Below are 26,868 nucleotides of genomic sequence, written 5' to 3'. Positions count from 1 at the left end.
TAGTTAAAACCAAAAGATGCGGTCGCCGAATGTCACTTCACCCCTTTGTGATGAGAAAAAATTAAGTCACCAAATGGAGCACACACATTGCCCCCTCACCACCTACCCCCCCCCCCCCCCCTTTCTACCCATCACCCCCCACCCACACACCCCCTCCCCTTCCCGGCCGGCCGACAGAAAAACGTTTGTGAATCATACTGCTTGTTGGACTAAAGTGTAAATGAAGAAAGAACTCACAGCCATACCCCAGGACGCCATCTGGTGAGAGGTGAGTGCACCACACCAACCACAAGAAAAATGTTCATTCAAAATGAACAGGCGTCCATGTTATTTTGACAAAATGAATATTTTTGTTAAAGAAGCTGGCAAGCACACCCTTTCGAATATAGCGGAAGTAGTTTCGACCCTAAATGCTTAAGTACTTAGGCCTTAAACTTAAGTACGGGTTGATAGAATATTTTAATGTAAGCAGAGATGTCTCTGATATAAGTGCAGTTTATTTTCAAAGTTTGGAGTCGTAGATCATTCTTTTTGGATGCAATGTGACTAGCATGTATCGGTGAAATTTGTTGTTTAATTCTGCAAGCAAATGTGTGTGCTGTTATTGCATTATTTTCAAAAAACGCACAGAAAAAAACACTATTTTCGACTACTCACTGCGGAGCAGAGCGTGCAATATACGCTCTGCTACAGAGTTATCCCACGTGCGGTTAGATAGACGCTCATACATGTAAGTACAGTTTATTTTCTAGGTTTGGTATCGTAGATAATTTTTTTTGAATGCAATGTGAAAAACAGGTATTGATACAGTTTGTTGTATAATTTTGCAAGTGAATATTTGTTTATTGGCTGCACGTTTGACAAAAACGTTGTAAAATAAACACTTTTTCGTTGCTTTTATTGTTTGCTTTGATTGCAGCCAAACGACTTGCTCTACGGGGCTGAAAATAAAGTGGAAGACACTTTGAGATATAAGGAATTGGATAGGCCATCATACGAGAAGGTGTAGAAATCTGCATGCTGGCAGCTTTAAAGTGTTACAGCGACATCAGAAAGCTCTAAAAGCTTTGTTTTTTTTTTAAATGCATGATTTTCATAGTTTGTCACTTTAGACAATTTTTGTAATAATTAATTTGATCGGAAAAAAATAGTGTAATATACAAATAAGAAAATTTTTGAATCACATTTTTGCTATCCTTGATGAGAAGCGAGTTGAAATGTGCCTAAATAAAGTCACACCTTAACATTTTTTAGTTTTTGCCCACTAAGGCATTTGCAACATGAAATTTCAGTATTTTTTAAGTTTTTACCCCCCCCCCCCCCCCCCCCCCCCCCAAAATGACATGTTTTAACAATTTGAAGTTTTTGTCTAAACATGAAATGACATTCTAAGATCTGAAAGTTTTTTTCTTTTTTTAATGCAACGTCATGAATAATATTTTCAATTTTTTGCATTAAAGAAGCTGGCAAGCACACCCTTTCGAATATAGCGGAAGTAGATTCGACCCTAAATGCTTAAGTACTTAGGCCTTAAACTGAAGTACGTGTTGACAGAATATTTTAATATAAGTGCAGTTTATATTTCAAAGTTTGGAGTCGTAGATCATTCTTTTTGGATGCAAAATGACTAACATGTATCAGTGAAATTTGTTGTTTAATTCTGCAAGCAAATGTGTGTGCTGTTATTGCATTATTTGAAAAAAAAAACGCACAGAAAAAACACTATTTTTGACGACTCACTGCAGTTATCCCAGGTGCGGTTAGATAGACGCGCATACATGTAAGTACAGTTTATTTTCTAGGTTTGGTATCGTAGATAATTTTTTTGGAATGCAATGTGACAAACATGTATTGATACAGTTTGTTGTATAATTTTGCAAGTGAATATGTGTTTATTGGCTGCATGTTTCACTAAAACGCAGTAAAATAAAAACTTTTTCGTTGCTTTTGTTGTTTCCTTTGATTGCAGCCAAATGACTGAAAATTAAGTGGAAGACACTTTGAGATATAAGGAATCGGATAGGCCATGACACGAGAAGGTGTAGAAATCTGCTTGCAGACAGCTTTAACATGACATCACATATTGATATATTTTTTAAGTTTTTGCATATTACCCCATTTTTGAGGTCACGTTTTAACTTTGGTTAAGTGTTTGCCCACAACTGACATTAGATTACATTTAAACATTTTACATTATTTTTCTAGCACATGTTCATGTTAGTCTGCGCCATCCATTGATCACAGAACATCCACATAGGAAGAAAAGGTGTTTGACTACTGAAATAAAAATGTTTAGAGAAATGTAGAAAGAGGTGAACAAAATGCAAGATGATTTGGTATGGAATTTAGTTGTATACGTGAATGAGGTGTGAAACGTATGCAGAAAGGAAGATGTTTATTTGCGATGAAAGAAAATAGATATAATAACTTCATACTGTAGTAAAAAAAAAATTAAAAAAAAACAACCAGTAATCAGCCAATCAATTTCAAATGTTCATTCAACAGTAACCATATACATTCGACAATGGTCCTCTGTAAATAAAAATTAAAAACAAATCTGCTTGGACAGAATTGTTGTTATTTTTGGGAATAAGAAAATATCAACTATCTTGAGATGCATCCTCTTGCACAAAAATAATGCAAGTTAAGGAGTTACGTCCATATGCGTAAAAAGTTAAGATGAATATATGGATCAACAATTACCTCCCCTACTTGCATTATATTTGGGCAAAGCTATAGGAATAGTGTAATGATATTTTAAAATAATTGTCACATTGCCTTAAACATTTGGATTTTGACATGGAGTATTTTACGTAATGATTGTGTACATTTTAGACATGGCAACTGAAGGAAAAAAAAGTGGAGAAAAAAAACCTAACATTTTGTGGGACAAATTTTGTAAGTTGGGTGACGAAACCATGTAAACTTTTCCTTCACAACAGACAAAATTAAGAGGTTTTTCTTTTAACAAACACAAAGAAATATGTCTTTACCTTCGAACAAGCACAGAAAGTATGTGTTTTTGTTCATAAGACCATACATTTTGTTGTTGTGGAGATATGGATTCAACTGCAGAAAATGTGAAACTTTGCTAACAATTCCCATACCTGACATTTTAAAAGTCTAAAAAGTGCCTCCCACTAGCTTGTCACCAAATAAACAAAGTAGGTTGTAACAAAATTGCAGATTAATAAAAAAAATAGTTCAATCAATAGTATATGTCACACCTGACATTAAACTAGTAATTTCCATCACTATCCTTTTCAGGCATTAAAAATAGTTCAAAGCAGCTATAGCCCCACATGGAAGTAAGAGGCTCATTCACAAGCTAGTTAAAAGCTTTTCATTCTTTTTGTTTTTCTCAAAAGAAAGTTCATAGTATGACAACAGTATTCACAGCAGGCAGTTTTAAATCACGCAAGGGTCATTCTCAAGGTGTGTTCACGAAATACATTGTAATTTTAAACAGAGACAATTATCAGTTCACGCTTGAAGATGATTTTACTGACCAAGTTTCTCCCCATATATTTCATAACCCTGCAGGTGAAAATGGGAATACCAGCACAGAATGACTGTCAGTGAACATTTAATACCAACACTTCAAACTACATCACTCATCATATAACAGAAGCTGTGACTTGGATTTAAATGAAAATCAAAAAGTGGAAAAACTCATACTCTGATAATTGTTGTCCAAGTGTTTCAAACTACATCACTCATCATAAAACAGAAGCTGTGACTTGGATTTAAATAAAAATCAACACGCGGAAAAACTCATACTCTGATAATTGTTGTCCAAGTGTTTGTGTGGTTAAAAAAACAAACGTACCTGATCCTGAATAAAATCAGAGCAACCCATATGATCATTAAAATGTAACCATTCACTGGTCCATTGGTATACTCTTTTCAAAAAGGAGATGGGTATGGAAGAGGCAGTGCTTCTGTTAGTGATTCAAAGTGCCAGACATCCCATCCTAGTGCTGTGAAATGGATATAAATTATATATATATTCAATATTTCATGGAAGCTTACTAATATTTGCATGCAAACATACTGTGACAGTACTAATACAGTAAAAGCATTATTGAGGGTGAACAGCCTGCTTTACTTGGTTTCAGTGAGGAGTAACAACACTAACAATAACAATAACATGCCTAAGTTGTGAAATGTAAGTACTTAACCCCCCCCACCCCCCCCCGGACACTGGCAAAATTCCAGCAGAATGTCCCCCACCTTCGCTGACGATTATCCACAGTTTATACAGGAAGTGTGCAGGTAGGTTGTCTGCCTCTGTGTCGGTTTTACCTCCGCGGTGTAGACGAAAAACTTTTCCACTTCTGCCACAGGGCGAAAAGTCTCGTTTTGGCACTTTAACTTGGCATATAACATCAAACATCACGTTAATCAACTGAATTGTGTGGCATTATACCTATGCGATTCATGTCACATTAGAAAAACTGCCGTAACGCAATAAAATTCCTGAGATGTTAGTATTATGCATAACACGGTAAAACATCGAGTTTTGGTGTCTGCGTTTTGGACGTTTTCGCTGGGATTACGGAGGGCTATTCACATCGTGTTAAACAAGTTGTCGCAGTGAGCAAAACACCAGATAACGTCTGGAATTATGACAAGTTATTGCAGTGACTTAAACTCGAAGTTAGCTGTTGGTTTTGATGTGTTTCACTGCGTTTTCGTCTTGCTTTTGTTTCATAATGTTGTTGCTGTTGTTGTTACTGTTGGGAGCTATACATCACATTTTTGTTCCCCCAAAAATTTATTCTTGATTAATATCAGGACGCAAACCATCCCCTTTACTTCACACACACACACACACACACACACACACACACACACACACACACACACACACACACACACACACACACACACACACAATCTACTCCTCAGTTTGCAGCGTGGCTTCGACAGCGAGTTTGCCCGTACCCAAGGGGAGTAACTCGAAATAACTCAGCGCGCGGTCTGCTGAAAAAGGCCCTAATAGAAATCACCCGCTAGGTACACGCGCACTCAAGTTAACCTCTGCTTTGACCTGTGGCTGTGTGCCAAGAGAGAGCAGAACACACACGCCGTAGACCAGATAAATAGGTGCTTGATTTTGGTATTTTGATTTTACAATTAAAGCCATATGTACTCGATGACTATACACGCTAATTGCTTTACCAACAGCTGGAGACATGCTAAATTAAGTTCCCTGCAAAATATTGTGGTCTAGGACCCCTTCAATGTTGAGATATGTTCATTTTCATTTTGATCTGGATCGTCCTATTTATAGATTTGCCAACAGAGGTAGCGTTGACGCAAGGGAAATAACTCCGCGTCTTTGTTTACATCCAAAGTTTTTGAGACTCTAAAACAAGCTGTAATGCATGTATATGGTCCGCGCATGGCGACATATCGTCATTACATGGTCTTTGACATCGATTATGGGCAAACTACACTTTGTAAACACGGGAGCGCGTACATATGCCTTTAAACCTTTCTTGGGGTTCATGGTCATGGCAACAGCCATAATAATATTATATCATGTATAATATTACATTTCAGCATATGTGAATTACATGTCATCATAACAAACTGTCATACATTTTTTATTCCTCATCATTCTGATTGATCACAACCAAACCTACTATCAGTGGACACATCCAAATGCAAGCGCCTGTTCTTGACAAATTGCCACAGTGACTGATCTAAAAATATAGGTCCTTTGCCGCCACGGACACTGTTTGGCCTGTAGGTAAAATGTACAATGTATTTTCTGATTTGTGCACAAAAGCTTTTTTTCTTTTTTTCTTTTTTTTAACATAACAATGTTTAATGTTACTGTATGTTTGAAAGACCATGGTCACATTTGTAAAACAAATGTTAAATTAAAAAATAAATAACATTTTGGTTCATGATTTTTTCCTACACCTAGCTGTGCTAAAACTAAGAAGTAAAAATGTCGGTATATAAGTCACTCAAATACTTGAAACGGTATGAATGGTTAGAGTTTGTTGCGGTTGACCCTGCACAGTTCGACCTACGATGTTTTTGTTGAACAATTTTGTCAAAAAAAACAAAAAAAAAAGTAAGGGCAGTAACTCAAGACGTAAATGTGGCAGTGTCCCATAGGCAACCGCAGAGTTATCCTGTCCATAGGCAAGCGCTTACTTGATCCCAATTACTAGGCGTCTCCGGACGCCTAGAATAAGCACGTGTCAACTGTCACCAGGAAACGGACAAAGGGGCCATCGAGGATTGTCATCTTTTGCTCACCGATGATCTACAGTGCCCTCGGTTTGAGTTCAGAAGGGCCAAAGCATATCAAACCCCATCTTGAACACAAGGCCAGTACTGTAACTGCCCTTGATACGGATCGATCCAAGGGGGGGCAATCTCAGTCATCTCAAAGAGGTAAATCCAAACGCTATCCGCCTTGTTCGATTTTATGGGCTTGGACGATAGAGAAAAATAAGAAAAGCAAACACTGGAGTATACCTGGACGAAATTGCTATCAAGAACGCAGAATTGATTTTTTCTGAGGTTTTTTTTTGCCGTAAGCGCCATGTTTATCGCGTCTCGCACATCTGATGTTGACATGCATCAACAAAGGGGCCTCACTCTGGAAGAGTTTCCTGCTCCGATAAACATGGCGCTTACGGCAAAAAAAAAACCTCAGAAAAAATCAATTCTGCGTTCTTGATAGCAATTTCGTCCAGGTATACTCCAGTGTTTGCTTTTCTTATTTTTCTCTATCGTCCAAGCCCATAAAATCGAACAAGGCGGATAGCGTTTGGATTTCCCTCTTTGAGATGACTGAGATTGCCCCCCCTTGGATCGATCCGTATCAAGGGCAGTTACAGTACTGGCCTTGTGTTCAAGATGATCAAACCCAGTCATTCTTTACCGGTATAACCAGGAGCTGTTCGGCTAGCTGCTGTAATAGGGGAAGGGCCCCTAATATGGACCACTTTTTGTTTATTGCTGATAACTAGCTTGTTTTCTTGCGAAGAAGTTTCATTTTGTGGTTGGTAGTCCTTCTGTCTTAGTTTAACCGTTAGGCCTAATTAGAGTGAAATAGCTTTGATAGACCTTCAGCAAAAAATAAATACACACAAAAATCACAAATGGTCCATATTAGGAGCCTGGGCGCCCAATATGGACCAGTGAAGCGGCCTTCACGAATCACTGTAAAAAGCCCCCTATACTTCAAAATAACATGATACAACTTTTTATGTGCAAGTCAGACTAATTCAAATATGCTTCAGATTTAGCTGTTTCGGGTTGATGAGAGCATTATTTGAAGCACACCAGGAAACTGAAGAAGCTTATCAAAAACAGAGTGAAAATAAGTGAAATTATCAACTTCCACAAAAAAAGACTATTTGTTCTATTCTTTTTTAAATCTCGAGGGCTAGTTATTGGTTATTTTCAGCAAGCTTCTTTATGAATTAATTAAAATTGCCTTTAGTTTTTATTTTCTTCGATTTGTTGAAGGTGGTCCATATTAGGGGACTCACACATACTTTGAGGTTTTGCTATTATTTTTTGTTTGCAGTAGAAACTCGGGACACACACTGTTAAAATGTAACAAATACTGTCTTAGCTGTCATATATAGCCATTTTTGTGCTATGAAAGCTTTGGCTGTGGACAGAAACGAGTCCGTTTTAGGCGGCAAATTTAGAGTGAACGCTGCCAAAAGTGAAAAAAAGAGAAAAAGCCTAACGGTTTTCAGGTTTGTGTTTCTGCAACTGTTTTGACATGTGCAACTTATATAGAGAGGGTGAATAAAGCGAATGAAATTGTTTTGAGCGCTCTAGCGCCGTTAGTTTGTCAGAACAGGAGGTGGTCCATATTAGGAGCCGGTCCATATTAGGAGCCTTTCCCCTACAACGTATCATCACGTGAAAAGCGATGGACGCGTGGGTCGGACTGACTTGAATCACACAAAGGGAACGACACAGTCACAGCCACTGGTCCTTTCAGTCGCGTTGTAGTTACACCCCCGGTATAGGGGTGTGTATAGGTTTCGCTCGATGTGTTTGTTTGGGTATTTGTTTGGGTGTTTGTTTATGTCAAACTCAAACTCAAACTCAAATTTTATTGGCTTCAATTTTCACAGAAGAATTTGTCTTGCGCTTGGGAGAAAGTAAGAGTATAACATATAAAAACAGCATTCATATCACATTTCATGTATCACACACAGTAATCACTAGTATAAGCCTACAATTATCACATTTGTACCTGTATCTTACATGCAAATAAATAGTATCACATTTCCACGTATCACACACAATATATACATTACATAACATACAGCAAGCTTCCATCTCCCGCGCCCCCCCCCCCCCCCCTCCCACACATACATATCCTCGCACGTGCGTCGACTCCATACAAATAACATCATCAGTCCATTAACTAAAATGCACAATGACTAGTAGTGGGTACATGATATTTAAAGGGATACTATCCGCCGGGAAAAGGCCTTCAGATCGCTTTCAAAGCATCACCGTAAGATTCTACGTTACAAATAATGCAACCATTCATGAGGAATAACTTAACTTTGCAAATTCAACAGTTTTGATAGCTAATTAATTGTCGTAACAGATTCCAAGGAAAGAGCACTCTTGTAATGGTTGGGTGATTTCCCTTGTCAAATGTGTCAACAATGGCGTCTTCCTCAGGAAGTTCCTGCGATCATTGTAGTCTGAAAAGGTAAGTGTCATTTTCCAGCTTAAGTTAACGCTGTCTGACAGGAAATAAAGCTTTCATAGGACAAGTCAGTATCAGTGTACAAGTTGCTCTCAGCAGGACTGCAAATGAATCGATCGATGCGAGTCAAAAAGCCCTGACGAAGATCATGCTCGTAGGCCTACTTTGTTTAGAAGCAGTACTCAGTCAGATTATCTTGGACATATGTGTTGCCTGTTGGTGATCATTTCAAATATATGTCTCTAAAGTTGCGCTTTTACCTATAAGCTTATGCATTTGTTTCAAATTCCATTCATGTCACTGATCGAACACAGGGAACAGTAAACGTGCGAGAGTTCGAAGCAAAGCGCATTCATGTTTCAGACAAATAGAGAGCTCTGAAAATTGTCTTTTCTCATAATAGTAACCCAAAAGAGAAGAAATTATACTTATCCCTCTGAACAATGTCGAGGATATCAGTGTCTTGTGCATTTGTTGTGTGTGTGTGTGTGTGTGTGTGTGTGTGTGTGTGTGTGTGTGTGTGAGAGAGAGACTTGTATCACTGTGTGTGTGTGTCACTGTGTGCATGAATTGAATGTGACTGTGTGTGTGTGTCACTGTGTGCATGAGTGTGATTATGTTTGTGTGTGTGTGTGTGTATATTATGCTTGTGATATAATCACATATAAATTGTATTTTTGTATACACGTGAAAAAAAGAGTACAAACTACACTGTTGTGTGCGTGAACGTTGTGTGCCAGCTGTCAAAACTCAAGTGAGCTTTTCCTGATTATGATTGAAGTTTGCTACAAATAACTCATTAACTGTAAGGGAGATTGATTAATATATAGTGTATTCTTTTCAAGCATTTGTCTTTATTTTCAGGCTATGGAAGTTTTACATTCAAAACAACAAGCGGCCAGGAGTGCACATCGAGGCAGGATAGGGAGAGGAATTAGCAGAGGTGTGAGCTAATGCAGAGGCAAGGACTGGTCTTCTCAAACTGAAATTGGTTTGCTGGGCAAGGGGAAGGCTGATCCGAATAACAATTTGAAGGTTGGTTTTTTTTTGGTTTTTGGGGTTTAATGTCTCTTCAGCAGATGCTAGCTGCTATTCGAGACCGATGCAGTTATTTTCTTTTCCCTTAATTTGAAGGTAAGTGAGGACTAGTTATACTTATAATATTAATAGATACTTTCTCTGTGTGCAGGAGTTAAAAGAAAAAGACATGATGTTAGAGCCAAGGGTAATTTTGTGAATTCCAATACTGGCAATAGAGTGCTATCACAGAAAATGAAGAAATTACATTCATCCAACTGAACAATGTCAAGAAAGTCAGTGCGTGTTGTGTATTTGTTATGTGTGTGTGTTTTAGGAATGTAATGTGTGCAGAAAATAAGTAAAATTGTGTGTAAGTGGGGGTGTAAATTAGTGGTCTGGGTGGCCCCAAAAACAATTTGAAGGTGAATCAGGACTATAGTTATAAGTACTTTCTCTCACCGCTTCCCCCCTCAACCCCCACGCCTCCTCCAAACTCAATCATTCGAGTAAGTACCTTTTTATTCTGCAAGATTTGTGAGGTCGAAGACTTTGTTACAAGGTATACTAAACAATGACTAACGGTGAGGTTTTTAGGTCTCCTGGTTTCAAAAAATATTGAAAAAGAATGAGAATTCAGCTTCAGCATCCTGATTTTGTCAAGATATTTTGTGCAGTTAAATTTCAGTACCCACAACCTTTTAATGTCTCATAAAGGGAAATAAATGAACAGTCCTCACAATTGGGGTGCTGTACCGTGAACCCCCCTTTTAAAAACCTTTACAATTCAAGATCTCCCCTATATTTAGACCTTGCTTTTCAGATTTTCTGGTCATAACCTATGCAAATTCACCTTCATTTTAAGACTTGCTGCTTTTTAATACCTGAATTTATCAGATTTTGGGAGATCGTAAAAGGGGGTTCCACTGTAATATGAATTCTGTTTTAGCTACACCTGTATGCTGTTTGTAAAGAAGGATATTTTACAGATTGAGGGGATCATTTCTGCCTCCATAATGATCGTTATGATCTGACACATTGGCTAACAGATTCCATGATCATGCTGTTATGTAGGAAGTCATAATAATGATGTGTAGGTTCTTGAATTGTGTCTGCTTTGCAGTTCAAATAGATGTCTGCCTTCCTGTTCAATTTTTTTTTTAAACAAGACAATCCCTGAAGCACATTTTCCAACCACATGTCAAACAGCAGTTCTGCTTAGCTTGAAACATCAGTATTGAATAATTATATATCAAATTGACCTTTTTGCGATTGAGCACTTGACAGATGCTGCTACAATACCTCTTGTAGAGATTTTTTTTAGAGATACAGTGGAGCCCTTCTTTTAAGATATGTATATATATATATATATATATATATATATATAGATACAGCAAACTCAATCAAAGAAAAGCAGAATGTCTTAGAATAGAGGTTATAAACAGGAATCTGAGAAAGTAGTGTCTTTTAAGACAAATGTTGTGTTTTTTTAAAGGGGGCAAAGTTAGGGTTTCACTATACAATGCAATGGTAAACTGGGCATTCATTCCAAGTAGCTAAAGATGTGTAACTGACACTTTTGCTCGTCAGGAGCACTAGAACAGGTCACATTTTTACACTTGTCAGTGTGTCAGAATGCTAAAAATCTGGAAAGCCAATGCCCACAGGCATATCCCATCCCCCCTCTCCCACCCACCACCACCTTTTACTCACACTTGCACTCCATTACATAGATGAATAGATTACAAACACTCTTCTGTAACTCTTTATTTTCACACTTTTTCTTGCATTTGGTTAATTTTTTCAACCCTTTTCGAAGTTTGAATTAAGTGTCTTCACTGATGGGTGATTTTCTGTTTATGCTCCAGGACTTCAAGGCACTGGTGCTTGATGACAGCAGGCTCCTACTGGCCCACACACAAAGAAGAGATTGAAGATGCCCTGGTCCTGGAAGAAGAAGAGGGAAAGATCAATAAAGCCAAACGATACGCATCATTCAGAGTTATATTGAGGAAAGATATTGGCTATTCGGGTGAAGGTGTAAGAGTTGCCATGTGCAGTTGCTGTGTATGGGTCATAGGAATGACATTATAGATCCAACTGGCCAGTACACTGACTTTCTTCCTTGTTGCCTGCATTGGAGTACATTGTGGTGTTAAACAAAGTGCGTTTCTGTGTGGGTTGGTTTACACATGCTCTGCCACATTCCATATTAGGCGGCCAGCTGAGACTACAAAATAGTGCATGTTTGTACATTAAAAAAACAATTAAAAAGGAATTCTAACCAGAACCAATCGATACATAAATGTTATTTGTATTTTTGACCAAAATATGACATTTTACACACACCTTGGCAGTCCTTGTTCACCTTGAGAAACACTGACTGTCTCAATCTGTGTAAAGTGTCTTATTCCCCCCTCTGCTTCTTTACCTCTGTAAACTTGTAGAGCTAGTTATTTTTCGATAATGACCCAGCAACCAAACAAATAACGAGCCAGCAACAGCCTGAATCCTCGATAGTGCAATGGGTTGAGAAGCTGTTCTGTTTCGGTACTACTTTTGCGACTGAAAAGTTCCGAACGCTCTATACGTACGAAGTATATGTATCTCTGGAGCAAACAATACAAACATACCGCATTTAAAGTAACAACTACAGGCCTGAACACATGAATTTCCATATAAAATCCATGAGTTCGGTTGTTTTCTGAATCTAGATCTGCTGTGCACAAACCGTTCATCACAAGCAAATTCCCAAGGCAAGTAACTCATACTCTGGCGACAAGAGTAGTTCCCCTTCTTTTAACGCAGTTTCTTCGACAACACTGACTGCAATCCGACGGTCAGTTTTCAACAATATTTCATTTTATAAACAGATCACACGCAACCAAATGCACACATCTCATCAATTTAAACAACATAAAGCGGTTTCATACACTATTTTCCCCAGAAAACTGAACTTCATACAGTAATTAACGTTGGAACACGGGTGCAAATGTTCGTCTGCTAGTCCCATTTGACGAAAGAACATACTAAAACATATACAGAACACACAACATCTGCCTTTACCGCCACAGCAGAATAACAGCATATCTGTGTACTTGATTTTAGTCCAAAACAGGGAAACTGAAAAGAAGTGTTAACAGAATGGAATGATTTGCACGGAACTATACAACCGCGCATTAATCGATCGCCTGCGCAGGTTGACTGATTGAGTGATTCGGATTCGATCAAACTTTCGCACAAAAACTCCTGTTTTTTTGGAATAACTGAAGAAAGGAGGAATAAAGAGGTTACACACCTCGTCTCAGTGATTATTAAAAATAATGGTCTCAGTTCGCGGTCATGAAAAAGCTCGCTGAAGCTCGCATTTTTCATGATCCGCTAACTTCGACCATTATTTTTAATAATCACTGAGACTCGGCATGTAACCTCTACATAATTTGTTCAAAAATACAAATAATGTATATTGTTTTTTGCTTTTTTAATGTACTGTAATCTACCTTGTAAGCGCTGTTAGTACCTAGTAAACGCCCACCCCCAACATTTGGATCAGTGTTTGAACATATATGTTGTGTGTGTGTTTTTTGACTCACATGCGAAGCAAAAGTGAGTCTATGTACTCACCCGAGTCGTCCGGCCGTCCGTCCGGCCGGCCGTCCGGAAAACTTTAACGTTGGATATTTCTTGGACACTATTCAGTCTATCAGTACCAAATTTGGCAAGATGGTGTATGATGACAAGGCCCCAAAAAACATACATAGCATCTTGACCTTGCTTCAAGGTCAAGGTCGCAGGGGCCATAAATGTTGTCTAAAAAACAGGTATTTTTCACATTTTTCCCATTTTCTCTGAAGTTTTTGAGATTGAATACCTCACCTATATATGATATATAGGGCAAAGAAAGCCCCATCTTTTGATACCAGTTTGGTTTACCTTGCTTCAAGGTCAAGGTCACAGGAGCTCTTCAAAGTTGGATTGTATACATATTTTGAAGTGACCTTGACCCTGAACTATGGAAGATAACTGTTTCAAACTTAAAAATTATGTGGGGCACATGTTATGCTTTCATCATGAGACACATTTGGTCATATATGATCAAGGTCAAGGTCACTTTGACCCTTATGAAATGTGACCAAAATAAGGTAGTGAACCACTAAAAGTGACCATATCTCATGGTAGAAAGGGCCAATAAGCACCATTGTACTTCCTATGTCTTGAATTAACAGCTTTGTGTTGCATGACCTTGGATGACCTTGACCTTGGGTCAAGGTCACATGTATTTTGGTAGGAAAAATGTGTAAAGCAGTTCTTAGTGTAAAGGTCAAGGTCAAGCATGTGAGTCATATGGGCTTTGCCCTTCTTGTTTTTATATTTAGTCAAGTTTTGACTAAATATTTTAACATCGAGGGGGAATCGAAACGAGGGTATGGTGTATGTGCGTGTGTCTGTGTGTGTGTCTGTGTGTGTGTGTAGAGCGATTCAGACTAAACTACTGGACCGATCTTTATGAAATTTGACATGAGAGTTCCTGGGTATGAAATCCCCGAACGTTTTTTTCATTTGTTTGATAAATGTCTTTGATGACGTCATATCCGGCTTTTCGTGAAAGTTGAGGCGGCACTGTCACGCCCTCATTTTTCAACCAAATTGGTTGAAATTTTGGTCAAGTAATCTTCGACGAAGCCCGGGGTTCGGTATTGCATTTCAGCTTGGTGGCTTAAAAATTAATTTATGACTTTGGTCATTAAAAATCGGAAAATTGTAAAAAAAAATAAAAATTTATAAAACGATCCAAATTTACGTTTATCTTATTCTCCATCATTTGCTGATTCCAAAAACATATAAATATGTTATATTCGGATTAAAAACAAGCTCTGAAAATTAAATATATAAAAATTATTATCAAATTTTTTTTTTCGAAATCAATTTAAAAACACTTTCATCTTATTCCTTGTCGGTTCCTGATTCCAAAAACATATAGATATGATATGTTTGGATTAAAAACACGCTCAGAAAGTTAAAACAAAGAGAGGTACAGAAAAGCGTGCTATCCTTCTTAGCGCAACTACTACCCCGCTCTTCTTGTCAATTTCACTGCCTTTGCCATGAGCGGTGGACTGACGATGCTACGAGTATACGGTCTTGCTGAAAAAGGGCAGCTACTTGACTAAATATTGTATTTTCGCCTTACGCGACTTGTTTTTTTTATTATGTGCACAGTTCTGCACCTTGTAGAGACATTTTCATTCTAGAGAACGCTGACAGACAGCTATATATTTATTTATTTCATACTCTCGGCACTGGAGTATCTCTGGATAGCCCCTCAAAAAGAAGACGAGGGAGGGTCTTCTGAAGTTGAAGAGGTCTGCTTTCAGTGATTTACAGGGAGCATGTGAAACGACCAGTGTTTGATAACACCATTTCCCTCTGAAAGATTTTAGCTTTCTAAAATAAACTTACCCCTTTCTTCGTCACATCAATGTCTTGGATCAGTATCAATGACTGACAGAATGACTATTCATTTTGTGTTTTTTAGGATGTGTGTACATTCACTCTCACTGAATGAATTTTTGTGTTTGGTTTTTAGTGTTTTTTCTTTCTGTTTAGACACTTGCATATCAAGCGAAAGATACATACATTTGTGCATGGAAACAGCTGACATGAGCATTAAAGTCTGGGGAAGAGTCCTGAAAGTGTATTGATTAATGCGTTGAATTCACAGGTCTAGTAAAACTTGTGCAAAACAAATATATACATGTGTTGAAAAGTGCTCGAATTCCAAGAATAGTTTCATGTGTAGCACCTTTGAACTGTGCAGAGGATGTGTGCCTGTGGATTTGAGATCTACATGGAATAAAATAGACACTGTTCTTGACAATTGAGTATGTTTTTGTGTGCGCATGTTGTTTGGTTTATTGATAATAATTGACTTTTGGTCAAGATGTAACCATAAATTTCTGTAGCAAAGATGCAATGATAAAAATAGACAGAATATGATCAAATAATAAGACACTGGGCTGCAAATTGCTTTTAATTGTCATTGTATTTATCTGTAAACTGATCATGATTTCCATGGCATGATTAATGCAGTGGAACCTCCCTTCTATGACCCCCCAATTTAAAACTCCCTTCTTTTTAAGACCTTGTTTTCTCACATTTTCTGTTCATAACCTCTGTAAAATTACCCCCATTTTAAGACTCGTTCTTTTTTTAGACTCGATTTTCTCAGATTGTTTGAGGTCGTAAAAGGGGGGTGCCACTATAGTAATAATGCATCTTCAGAAATTGAACACAGGTGCTGCAGTTTTTTTTATAACCATGAAGAAGAAAAATACTGTTTCAAAACTTTGACAGTGTCTTATCCTCAAACGTACACCTTTTTAAAGAATCCATAACTTTTAATCACTCAACAAAATTGCATGCAGCTCAAGTGAACCAGAAATGGGGAACAATTGGCCACACTCAAGGAATCGGTTCTTGGCAACTTTTCTGTCGGTCGCGCAGCCTGAGAGAGACATGACAGAGATAGTCACTCAAGATAAAAGATAAGCTTGACTTACATCAGAATTATGAACATTTAAACTCACCTTGAGCTTTGTCCGAAATATTTTAAACCATTATTGCCACACATTGCAAGAATGTTTGATGTCCGGGTGCTTTTCCCCTGAAAATTAAAAAAAATTGATTTAGTAATTATAGCAACATATAAACCACTAAGTGTAAACCAAAGGCTGGCCAATTACATACAGTTCTACAGCAACATCAGTTCTGAACATGAAGCTTTCAACATGCACAGCGACACTTAAAAATGGCAGTTAAAAAAGAAAGGATGAATGAGATTCTGCCGCATTTAGTGTTTGCTTCAATGAACGCTGTCCGAGGAAGAATGTGTTCTTCGTTAAAAAGTTACCCTTTCACAAAGCCTTACAATAAGCTTCAATCATAAAAAATCACAACATTAAAAACTTTAGGCACAGAAAAACTCATACCGCTGACAATATAAAATGTCAGTTATAAATAACATTTTCTGTTGCACTACATCCAAAGACTGTGCTGACTGACCATACTTTTTCCATCTCAAAACAATTTTTAGGGGGATTACCTACTCTGTCTGTCTGTCACAGTGTCAGTCTCAGTCTCCAGTCCTATACAGTGCACCACAGGAGCTTGTACCCAACCGCCAGTTGATCATTATTTAGTCCTGCATGTACGCCCTTACTAGGCTAGCGAATCATCAATGCGTAGTCTGTAGTTGTAAGACTGCAGGGATGAAGGAGTAAAATAATAATGATCGACCGGCACTTTGATACAAGCTCCTGTGCAGTGCACAGACACCGCCACACAGCCGGTGACACACACCGTGGCGTGTCAGTCCACAGGCGGAAGGTATCGTCCACTGGACTACCACTATCACAGAAAGACTACAAGGTACGACGCTCACCTTCGAGTCTTCTGTGTTCTTGGAGTCGCTTCCTGGGGAAAAAATAGTGTTCAAGACGGTTTGCCTCTTCCTACAGTCTGTGTAAGGTCAAATAAATACAGTTGAATGATTGTTTGAACTATTATGAGCCTTTAGTTTTCAGCTTTCGTTCGATGCAGGTTGTTTTTAACCATCATTTGGACGAATCTTCGTTTGCGAGCCGCTGTGCAACCGGAAGACTAATTTTCTATTCGCACCGAATATGCATACCAGCGCTCATTGGTTAATAACAGGATATTCGATGATTATTTTCCCGTGGGTTGCTTCCCTTTGCTGCACAATATTTACATATGTTTTAGACCAATGAGCGCCGGTATGCATATTCGGTGCGGATAGAAAATTTGTCTTCCCGTTGCACAGCGGCTAGCAAACGAAGATTCGTCCAAATGATGGTTAAAAACAACCTGCATCGAACGAAAGCTGAAAACTAAAGGCTCATAATAGTTCAAACAATCATTCAACTGTATTTATTTGACCTTACACAGACTGTAGGAAGAGGCAAACCGTCTTGAACACTATTTTTCCCCAGGAAGCGACTCCAAGAACACAGAAGGTCTCGAAGGTGAGCGTCGTACCTTGTAGTCTTTTTGTGATAGTAGTAGTCCAGTGGACGATACCTTCCGCCTGTGGTCCGTGTTCAAACCAAAACTGGACTCAACCGACCCTGCACACTACACGTTCGTGCACTCGCTTGATGGATGCTTCATTCGCTCAACACACCAGCAGACACACAGACAAAACGGCAGCAACATTTGTCTAGGTCTGTCCAAAGTCTACACAACACTTGCTTTACTTACAAATCCCGGCAGCAGAGAGCTCTGCGTCGTGGGTAGTCAGCGCACACCGCCACACGATGCGGGTAACACTCATGCAGTTCAATCCAACTTTCCCACTGCTTGCCGCGTGTTGATAACTTTGCATTTTGTGCGTCGAGCATGACGTTCTCGTGATTCTGTGTCGTTCCCAGTCAGTCTGCTGCTTTGTGAACCACCTTGAGTCGATTTCTTACATCCCATCCGCCATTGTTTTGGGTCGTCATGAAAACGGCACGCTCGCGACGAAAACCAGTCTATGACGGCCAATTTTAATCTTCAAATGGTGGAGAGCAGTCGCCAATTTAATCATGTTTAATTAATTATTTAGCATACTTGTGGTGCTTTATTGAGCAAACCGGGCCAGGTGCGTCTTAATTAAGGTACACTAGATTCCCCAAATTCTTCAAATCGGCCGAATTCGACAAAAAAAACAACTCCAAAATGGCGGCGTGGACACTATATGTTTAATACGTGCTCAACTAGACCTGCTAACTAAAATAATAACAGAAACAAAAACAAGGACTGGGCACAACATGTGTTTGTGTTCGCAAGTAGATCTCAAGAATGAACGGACCGATCGTCACTAAACTTGGTGAACAGGTTCTATACATTCCTGAGACGGTCCTTACAAAAATTGGGACCAGTCAAACACACGGTTAGGGAGTTATTGGTGGATTAAAATTATACAAGGACTTATAGAGGCACACCCCCGTTGGTCAAAGGGAAATAACCATTCTCACTGCCACCAACTGAGAAGGTTATTTCCCTTTGACGGGGGTGTTTTTCCTATCGGAGGAATTTCTTGTTATTGATAGCTACAGCCTGTTTTGCATCTCACAAATAGACATTCCTAGTTTTTCCCCTCAGTGAATGTGTGTGTGTGTGTGTGTGTGTGTGTGTGTGTGTGTGTGTGTGTGTGTGTGTGTGTGTGTGCGTGCGTGCGTGTGTGTGTGCGGGTGTGTGTATGTAGGTGTGTGTGTGACTGCGTGTGTAGATGTTTGCAAGTATGTGGGTGTGTGTAGGGGGGAGGGGGAAGCTTGGGGTGGTGTATTTGTGTGTGTGTGTGTGTGTGTGTGTGTGTGTGTGTGTGTGTGTGTGTGTGTGTGTGTGTGTGTGTGTGTGTGTGTGTGCATTTGTGCGTGTATGTGTATGTGTGTGCTTGTTTATTGTATTTATATGATTTGGGTGTGTGTTCGTGCGTATTTGCGTGCATGTGTTTGTGTGTGTATGTGTGTGTGTTTCTGTGTCTGTGTGTCTGTGTGTGTGTGTATGTGTGTGTGTGTATGTGTGTGTGTGTGTGTGTGTGTGTGTGTGTGTGCGTGCGTGTGTTTGCGTGTGTTTGTGTGTGTTTGTGTTATGTATTTTTCTGTTTTAATCAATTTTGCAAAGGTACACAGGTGCCACTGAGATCCATAACGAATTGAGTAAATAAAATAACAAAACATACAAAGATAAATAACGGAATCGAGTTGATTTTTATTTCATTTCTGAATGTGGAGTCTTCATCAGCGTCTCTAACCCGTCATGCAGCAGTTGCATCCAAAGCCCATATTGTGGCACCCTGTGCCTGAGCAATTGCATATTCTGCGCTCTCTGTCCAAGGTCTGCATCGCTTCAACCTGCTCCAACCCCTGCGTGTCTGATTCCGAGTCTGTGGACATACACACACTATTTAAAGCCTTATTCCTCTGTCACAGAGCAGATTTACGTGATGAATATTGTTTTTTTGGATTCCAAAATTCAGTAATACGCCAGAAAACTCAAGCGTTTTTGAGAAACTTTCAGCTTTTATTGTTCGCATCGGTATCTTTTCATCAGACATCATTTAAAGCCCAAGTAATTCAATCTCAGAGCAGATTTACGTGATGATTTGTCTTGCATGGACTCCAAAATTTAGTATACGCTTTAGAAACTCAAGCGTCTCAGAGAAAAGTTCAGCTTTTATTGTTAGCAAATCATTTCAATTCATTTTGTTCAATTGATACAGGTTTTCTAATAACGACTTAACTAATACAATCAAGTTCTTGTCGATTTGGGTCTGTTTTCTATCGTCATCCTTGGTTAAAATAATTTCTGATTTGAATCTGATACTCAGGTTTTGATATAACACATTTACTCAAAAGCATGTACGTTCAGTAGTTTTCTGCAACTATACTCTCTCTCTCTCTCTCTCTCTCTCTCTCTCTCTCTCTCTCTCTCTCTCTCTCTCTCTCTCTCTCTCTCCCTCTCTCTCTCTCTCTCTCTCTCTCTCTCTCTCTCTCTCTCTCTCTCTCTCTCTCTCTCTCTCTCCCCCCCTCCCTCTCTCTCTCTCAAAATATACATCGGGAAAAAATAGCTTACCATCGGCTAGCGCTGCTACAGTCACCGCTGCCATCAGGAATACGAGGCACACAATGAACTTCATTCTGAAACGGTACAACGGAGACAGGATTTCATCGACAGTAATCTGTAACACATACACACACACACACACACACACACAAACACACACACACACACACAAAACATACACACACACACACACACACACAGTGCACACACAGCACACACACTGGCACACACACACACACACACACACACAAGAATACACTGATTACACATACACACTGACACACACAGTGAAACACAATTACACACACACACACACACAGTGCACACACAGCACACTGACACACACACACACCCACACATACAGAGTCAAACAGACACACACACACACACACACACACACACACACACACACACACACACACACACACACACACACACACACACACACACACACACTGTTCTGTCTCCGACAGTATTTTTAATTTTCTTTTAATTTCGTTTCGTTTATCCCAGTTGAAAGAATATGTACAGAAGTATAAGGGAGATCATTGTGCTTTGTAAATTTTTACTTGGTAGTTTCCCCTGAATCTGTCTTTGGGCGGTTTCTCTCTCCCTCACAGTCAGTAACATAATTCGCGTAAGGCGAAATTACTACATTTAGTCAAGTCACAGAATAAAACTGAACGCACTGCATTTTTTCACAATGACCGTAGTCCGCCGCTCGTGCCAAACGCAGTGAAACTGACGAGACTGTTTTGCGCGGTAGTGGTTTCGCTGTGCTGCATAGCAGTAATAGCACGCTTTTCTGTACCTCTCTTTGTTTTAACTTTCTGACCGTGTTCTTAATCCAAACATATCATATCTATATGTTTTTGGAACCAGGAACCAACAAGGAATAAGATGAAATTGTTTTTAAATCGATTTCGGAAATTTGATTTTGATCATAATTTTTATATTTTTTAATTTTGAGAGCTTGTTTTTAATCCGAATATAACATATTTATATGTTTTTGGAATCAGAAAATAATTACAAATAAGATGAACGTAGATTTGGATCGGTTTATATAAAAAAATAATTACAATTTTCTGATTTTTAATGACCAAAGTCATTAATTAATTGTTAGCCACCAAGCTGAAATGCAATACCAAAGTCCGGCCTTCGTCGAAGATTGCTTGGCCAAAATTTCAATCAATTTGATTGAAAAATGAGGGTGTGACAGTGCCGCCTCAACTTTTACAAAAAGCCGTATATGACGTCATCAAAGACATTTATCAAAAAATGAAAACAAAGTCCGGGGATATTATACACAGGAACTCTCATGTCAAATTTCATAAAGATCGGTCCAGTAGTTTACTCTCAATCGCTCTACACACACACACACGCACAGACACACACACAGACACACATACACCACGACCCTCGTCTCGATTCCCCCTCTATGTTAAAACATTTAGTCAAAACTTGACTAAATGTAAAAAGCAGTCTGGTTACATCACGTTTACCCCCCGCGGGTTAGGGGGAGTCCCATATTGGTTGGGACGAGAAAGAATTTACCCGATGCTCCCCAGCATGTCGTAAGAGGCGACTAACGGATTCTGTTTCTCCTTTTACCCTTGTTAAGTGTTTCTTGTATAGAATATAGTCAATTTTTGTAAAGATTTTAGTCAAGCAGTATGTAAGAAATGTTAAGTCCTTTGTACTGGAAACTTGCATTCTCCCAGTAAGGTAATATATTGTACTACGTTGCAAGCCCCTGGAGCAAATTTTTGATTAGTGCTTTTGTGAACAAGAAACAATTGACAAGTGGCTCTATCCCATCTCCCCCCTTCCCCCGTCGCGATATAACCTTCGTGGTTGAAAACGACAGTAAACACCAAATAAAGAAAGAACATCACGTTTAAAAAAAAAAAACATGTAAACACAGATTGTTAGAACACATACACATGTATTTTGCAAAGTTCAAAAGCATCAAACAAACCAATTTAAATTTGTTTACGTCAAGTTGAAACAAAGTGAATACATACTGCAAATGTTCACGAAGAATAGTTCGTCACAGAGCGTCCTGTTTCAGAAATTGTATGAGTAAAATAACAACACCAAAAGATATATATATATATATATAGATCCGGACGATAATCTGACTTTAATATTTCTTGCATTGTTCGCTACAGCTGTTACATGTTCTTACTTACCTCAGTAAGCTTCTGGATCAGACAAGAAGAAAGGCAAACGGTCAACCAAGGGGTAGCAGTTTTGTTAATTGTTTAACACGTAGTCAATATTTCACGCTAAAACAAACACACACACACATACAAACACACACACACAAACACACACACACAGACACACACACACATACACACACACACATACACACACACACACACACACACACACACACACACACACACACACACACACACACACACGTGTCTGAGGGGGGATATCTGGACATTTGCCGCAAAGAAATATGTGTTGTATCTGGACTTGTTTATTTCTAAAAGCTACATAAACGGAATGCGAGTGTAAACTTGTGTTAGACTTTAAAGCCATATGTACTCGATGACTATACACGCTAATTGCTTTACCAACAGCTGGAGACATGCTAAATTAAGTTCCCTGCAAAATATTGTGGTCTAGGACCCCTTCAATGTTGAGATATGTTAATTTTCATTTTGATCTGGATCGTCCTATTTATAGATTTGCCAACAGAGGTAGCGTTGACGCAAGGGAAATAACTCCGCGTCTTTGTTTACATCCAAAGTTTTTGAGACTCTAAAACAAGCTGTAATGCATGTATATGGTCCGCGCATGGCGACATATCGTCATTACATGGTCTTATGGTGCGTTTGACATCGATTATGGGCAAACTACACTTTGTAAACACGGGAGCGCGTACATATACCTTTAAGAATACTTTTTGAGAGAGAAAAAAATTAAAAACACTCATTATTGAAAGTTACACACCCAAAAATAGAGATTCTGAAACACTGTCACGATTCAGTGACATGGATCGAGAAAGTGTCACTCTGGGGGGTGCCTTCTCTTGGTCAATTGCGATAGAAAGCGCCTGTGCTTTCTGTCAACGGCTGGGTTTTAGCTGACCGAGCAAAAGCGAACACGGGAATTTCGTGTCGCACGGATTTCACGTGTGTGATTTCTGCTGTCGGGGCAAAACTGGCGATAGCTGAACTTGGAATGTGGCAAGGTGAGTCACGTGATTTTATCAAGGTTGTCTGTTTGAGACATATTAACTACACACTCGAAACTCAGCAGCGAGAGAGAAGCGTCGGTGTCTTAATTATCCTACAAGTTTGATGGTCTTCAACACGTTTAAATACTTCACAGTATAGCAATGTGCCATGCTGCTTGCCGGTAGGGCTTAAAAGGAACTACAAGGACAAACCACCTTCTCCCTGTATACATGCTGGCTGACAGTCGGGGTGTCAAGGTTTCTCCGCTGTGCGTTTTCGCCGCATAAGGATTCAGCGCGAGAGGAGGATGACGGTATTTCTGTGACGAACAGAAGTCATTCGAAAGGAAGCGGATTCGCTTAAAAGAGAGCTACCTACATAAGGCTGTTGAGGTAATAAATCATTATTTAACGCTGTTGACGAGTCTGTGTTTGTGGAATGAAATACTCTCTGTTGTTCTTTCCAGGTTAGCGCATAATTTGCTCTTTGTGACGCTAAAATACTAATCTGTATATGTTTTTTGCAGATATGGAGAGAAGGAAGGAAAATAGCTGATTTGTTGTTGTAAAAGTCCGTTTGTGCAGGCCCACGTGCTTGATGAAATATGTCAAGGTGACATGTTTAAAGGTGGTGTGTAGGGGGTAGCATGACATGTTTAGTGCACCGATGCTTTTTGTTGCAGCCTTCTTCTGTTGCTGGCTGTTTCAACTGCCTACGTATTCTACTGCGTGCTACGCCGGGATGCTGTAACCAGGTCGTCCGCGGCATTGTTGTAACCTGCTAACCTGCTGTACTGGTGATTTGCTGTCGCTGTCGCCGTCCTGCCCATCTACGCGTCTTCTACATCTTTCTGGTAGACTACGGGGAGGACCTTCAGCGACTGAGTGAGGCGCCTGATGTCTCCACTGTTCCCTGCTTCGTTGCCACGCTAACCGGCACTACATTCAACGGAGCAGTTGTGGAGACTACAGACTAATTACGGGCCGCCCACTCAGTGGCAAAAAGCTAAGTTGCACCATGTCTTTTGCACCCTTACCACAAAGTCATCTGTGTTATTAATGATTATACTCGAGTGGTGACGACGTGAATTAGCACTTTAAGGCAGACAGTTATATTTTCCTAACTATACACGGGATCAGCGTGTTATTATTATTTTCTGTACTTTAACTGGCATTTTTGTCAGTGACCACTTGTTTTTACGTTTAGAACGTAAAAAGAACATCTTTTGGAGTGAAGTCTCGAGGGAGGTGGCGTGATATTACATAAACAGGCGTCTGAAACTTATACTTTTGTTGATTCTATTTATTTGTATGACTGCGAGAGTGGATCGTGGTGTGGTTAGTTAGTTAGAAGTAACTAACCGTTCATAATCACCTTATTGTGATATTGAAACGTGACAAACACGTGTTATAATTATCTGGACATCCGCCACCTAAAAGTGAGTGATAGCCGGATATATGACCGGAAAGCTGTAAATAGTATCAACTTTATCAAAAAAGCGTTACATATGCGTGGTAGTACAAAAAAGCTACCAGTAATCCCAAATAACCTTTTTTTTGACAGTGACAAACCAAGGGGAACTTTTACGTATTTTTTCGAGACAAATCATCAAATGTCTCGGCAGCTGATAGTTGGTAGAATTTATTGGATGTCGTTATTCAAATGCAAACCGTCAGAAACAGAAAGCTTAGAAAGGAATTACGTTGTATTGTTGTCCTGCTTTGCCTGGCTCAGGTCGGGAAATTCAGGACCGAAATGCCCCAAGGTGCAACTCATTCCTTTTGATGAGTTTCAAGTTTATAAAAGTTTTCGCAGCTGTTGGTAGACTTTATTGGATGTCGTTATTCAAATGCAATCCGTCAGAGACAGAGAGCTTAGAAAGGAATTACGTAATTGGTAGACTTTATTGGATGTCATTATTCAAATGCAATCCGTCAGAGACAGAGAGCTTAGAAAGGAATTACGTAATTGGTAGACTTTATTGGATGTCAGGGGCCCAAAGACTGTTATGCCGGGGTGGAAGTAGAGATAAGCGCCTACTTCCCAAGAAATGCTCCAAATGGCTTCGTGTCTCCAAACACCTCTGACAGTCAAATCCAGCTCCTTGCCTTCACGTGGCGGGCCCTGTCTTCGACTAACATGAGAAGGGATGCAGGCGGGTCACTGGCGCCTTAAAACCAGCTGCTTCGGGCAGATGGGGCTCGTTAACCTTGGATGGTCGCTCATCTAGGAGAAGGACAACTCCGATTTCAAAACCCGCACTGCCTTGTGTGCGCCTTGGGAAAGGCAAAGGCTACGAGAAGGAAAACTTCGACGTCAAACCCGGGTAGAGTGGACTCGACAGCCCAGCAAGGCAGCTACTCTTGGGGAGGAGGCAACCCTGAGTAAGAACCTCAACCACCGAAGACGGAAGACAGCAGCCAACTTGGCGTGGGGAGAAAATCGGCTGTCTACGCTCCCACGATAATATGGCCGTACAATTATCCTTGGAACATCGAACGCAGAAGAAGAAGAAGAATTGGATGTCATTATTCAAACGCGATCCGTCAGAGACAGAGAGCTTAGAAAGGAATTACGTAATTGGTAGACTTTATTGGATGTCATTATTCAAATGCAATCCGTCAGAGACAGAGAGATAGTCAGTCGGCTAAGGACCGTTTTGGTTACTTTTAGGCATCACGTTAGCTAACATATTTGTTCTGATAGATTTTATTAACACCACAACACTAAATCTAAAGTCGTGGGGCAATATTCCAAACCACCGGTGAGAAAAACGTTGGTTTGTGTGTATGTTTTTCTTCTTTGGCGTTACTATTCTCGTTTAAAGAGTTGGGTTCATAAAACGAACATAAAACTTAAACCGCTTGACAGAAATTCTATAACTGTAAATCATTCGAAAGGGAAGGCATTTATGTACATGTTTGTGCCACTTAAAATGACGTCATTATCTGTTTGAGCCTGTAGTTTTGACGTAATTCAGTAGGCTAAAAAAAATCAATTGAGGCAAGTAATATAATCGGCTTTGGTTTTCAGTGTAAAACATTTGAACAGTTCCAAGAAATGAAACATGCACATGTTAAATTTAAAAGAATAAATAAGGCAAATTAAAAAGAGCATCTTAATATCATTTGCAGGTTTAAACCTTTTGATTGTGAGTAGTTTCAACGCAGTTTATTCCGCTATACTGATAGCGCGCTGACGCCAGGTGTAAACAAAGCGTTGTCCCACATTCAAAACACATCTCATTTGAGACCACGTACAACTTAAATTCATAATTGCGGGAATGAGTAAGGTTTGTATTTAGTACATGGTTGT

General features: G+C 39.4%; 3 long non-coding RNA genes across 8 annotated transcripts; 1 reads left to right on the top strand and 2 right to left on the bottom strand.

Moving 5' to 3' along the window:
• The first annotated feature begins 8,704 nt into the window (after nt 1-8,704).
• On the top strand, nt 8,705-11,739 carry LOC138957732 (uncharacterized). The gene is made up of 3 exons (XR_011453159.1): nt 8,705-8,719; nt 9,581-9,751; nt 11,602-11,739. It is a non-coding gene; the product is annotated as an uncharacterized lncRNA (long non-coding RNA).
• LOC138957730 (uncharacterized) lies at nt 11,483-18,411 on the bottom strand. Of its 6 annotated transcripts, none has more exons than XR_011453153.1 (3): nt 18,011-18,411; nt 16,321-16,397; nt 11,483-11,680 (listed from the first exon to the last, which is right to left on the bottom strand). It is a non-coding gene; the product is annotated as an uncharacterized lncRNA (long non-coding RNA). The 6 variants fall into 6 exon arrangements; XR_011453156.1 differs by lacking the exon at nt 18,011-18,411 and adding an exon at nt 17,934-17,956; XR_011453155.1 differs by lacking the exon at nt 18,011-18,411 and adding an exon at nt 16,840-16,864.
• A 1,073-nt stretch (nt 18,412-19,484) lies between these two features.
• On the bottom strand, nt 19,485-22,603 carry LOC138957733 (uncharacterized). The gene is made up of 3 exons (XR_011453160.1): nt 22,384-22,603; nt 20,369-20,433; nt 19,485-19,679 (listed from the first exon to the last, which is right to left on the bottom strand). It is a non-coding gene; the product is annotated as an uncharacterized lncRNA (long non-coding RNA).
• Nucleotides 22,604-26,868: the final 4,265 nt, after the last annotated feature.

Source organism: Littorina saxatilis, unplaced genomic scaffold (assembly GCF_037325665.1).
Source record: "Littorina saxatilis isolate snail1 unplaced genomic scaffold, US_GU_Lsax_2.0 scaffold_1338, whole genome shotgun sequence".
Taxonomy (NCBI): domain Eukaryota; kingdom Metazoa; phylum Mollusca; class Gastropoda; order Littorinimorpha; family Littorinidae; genus Littorina; species Littorina saxatilis.
Note: the sequence above shows the minus strand (reverse complement) of the source record. Positions and strands in the feature narration are given on the sequence as shown.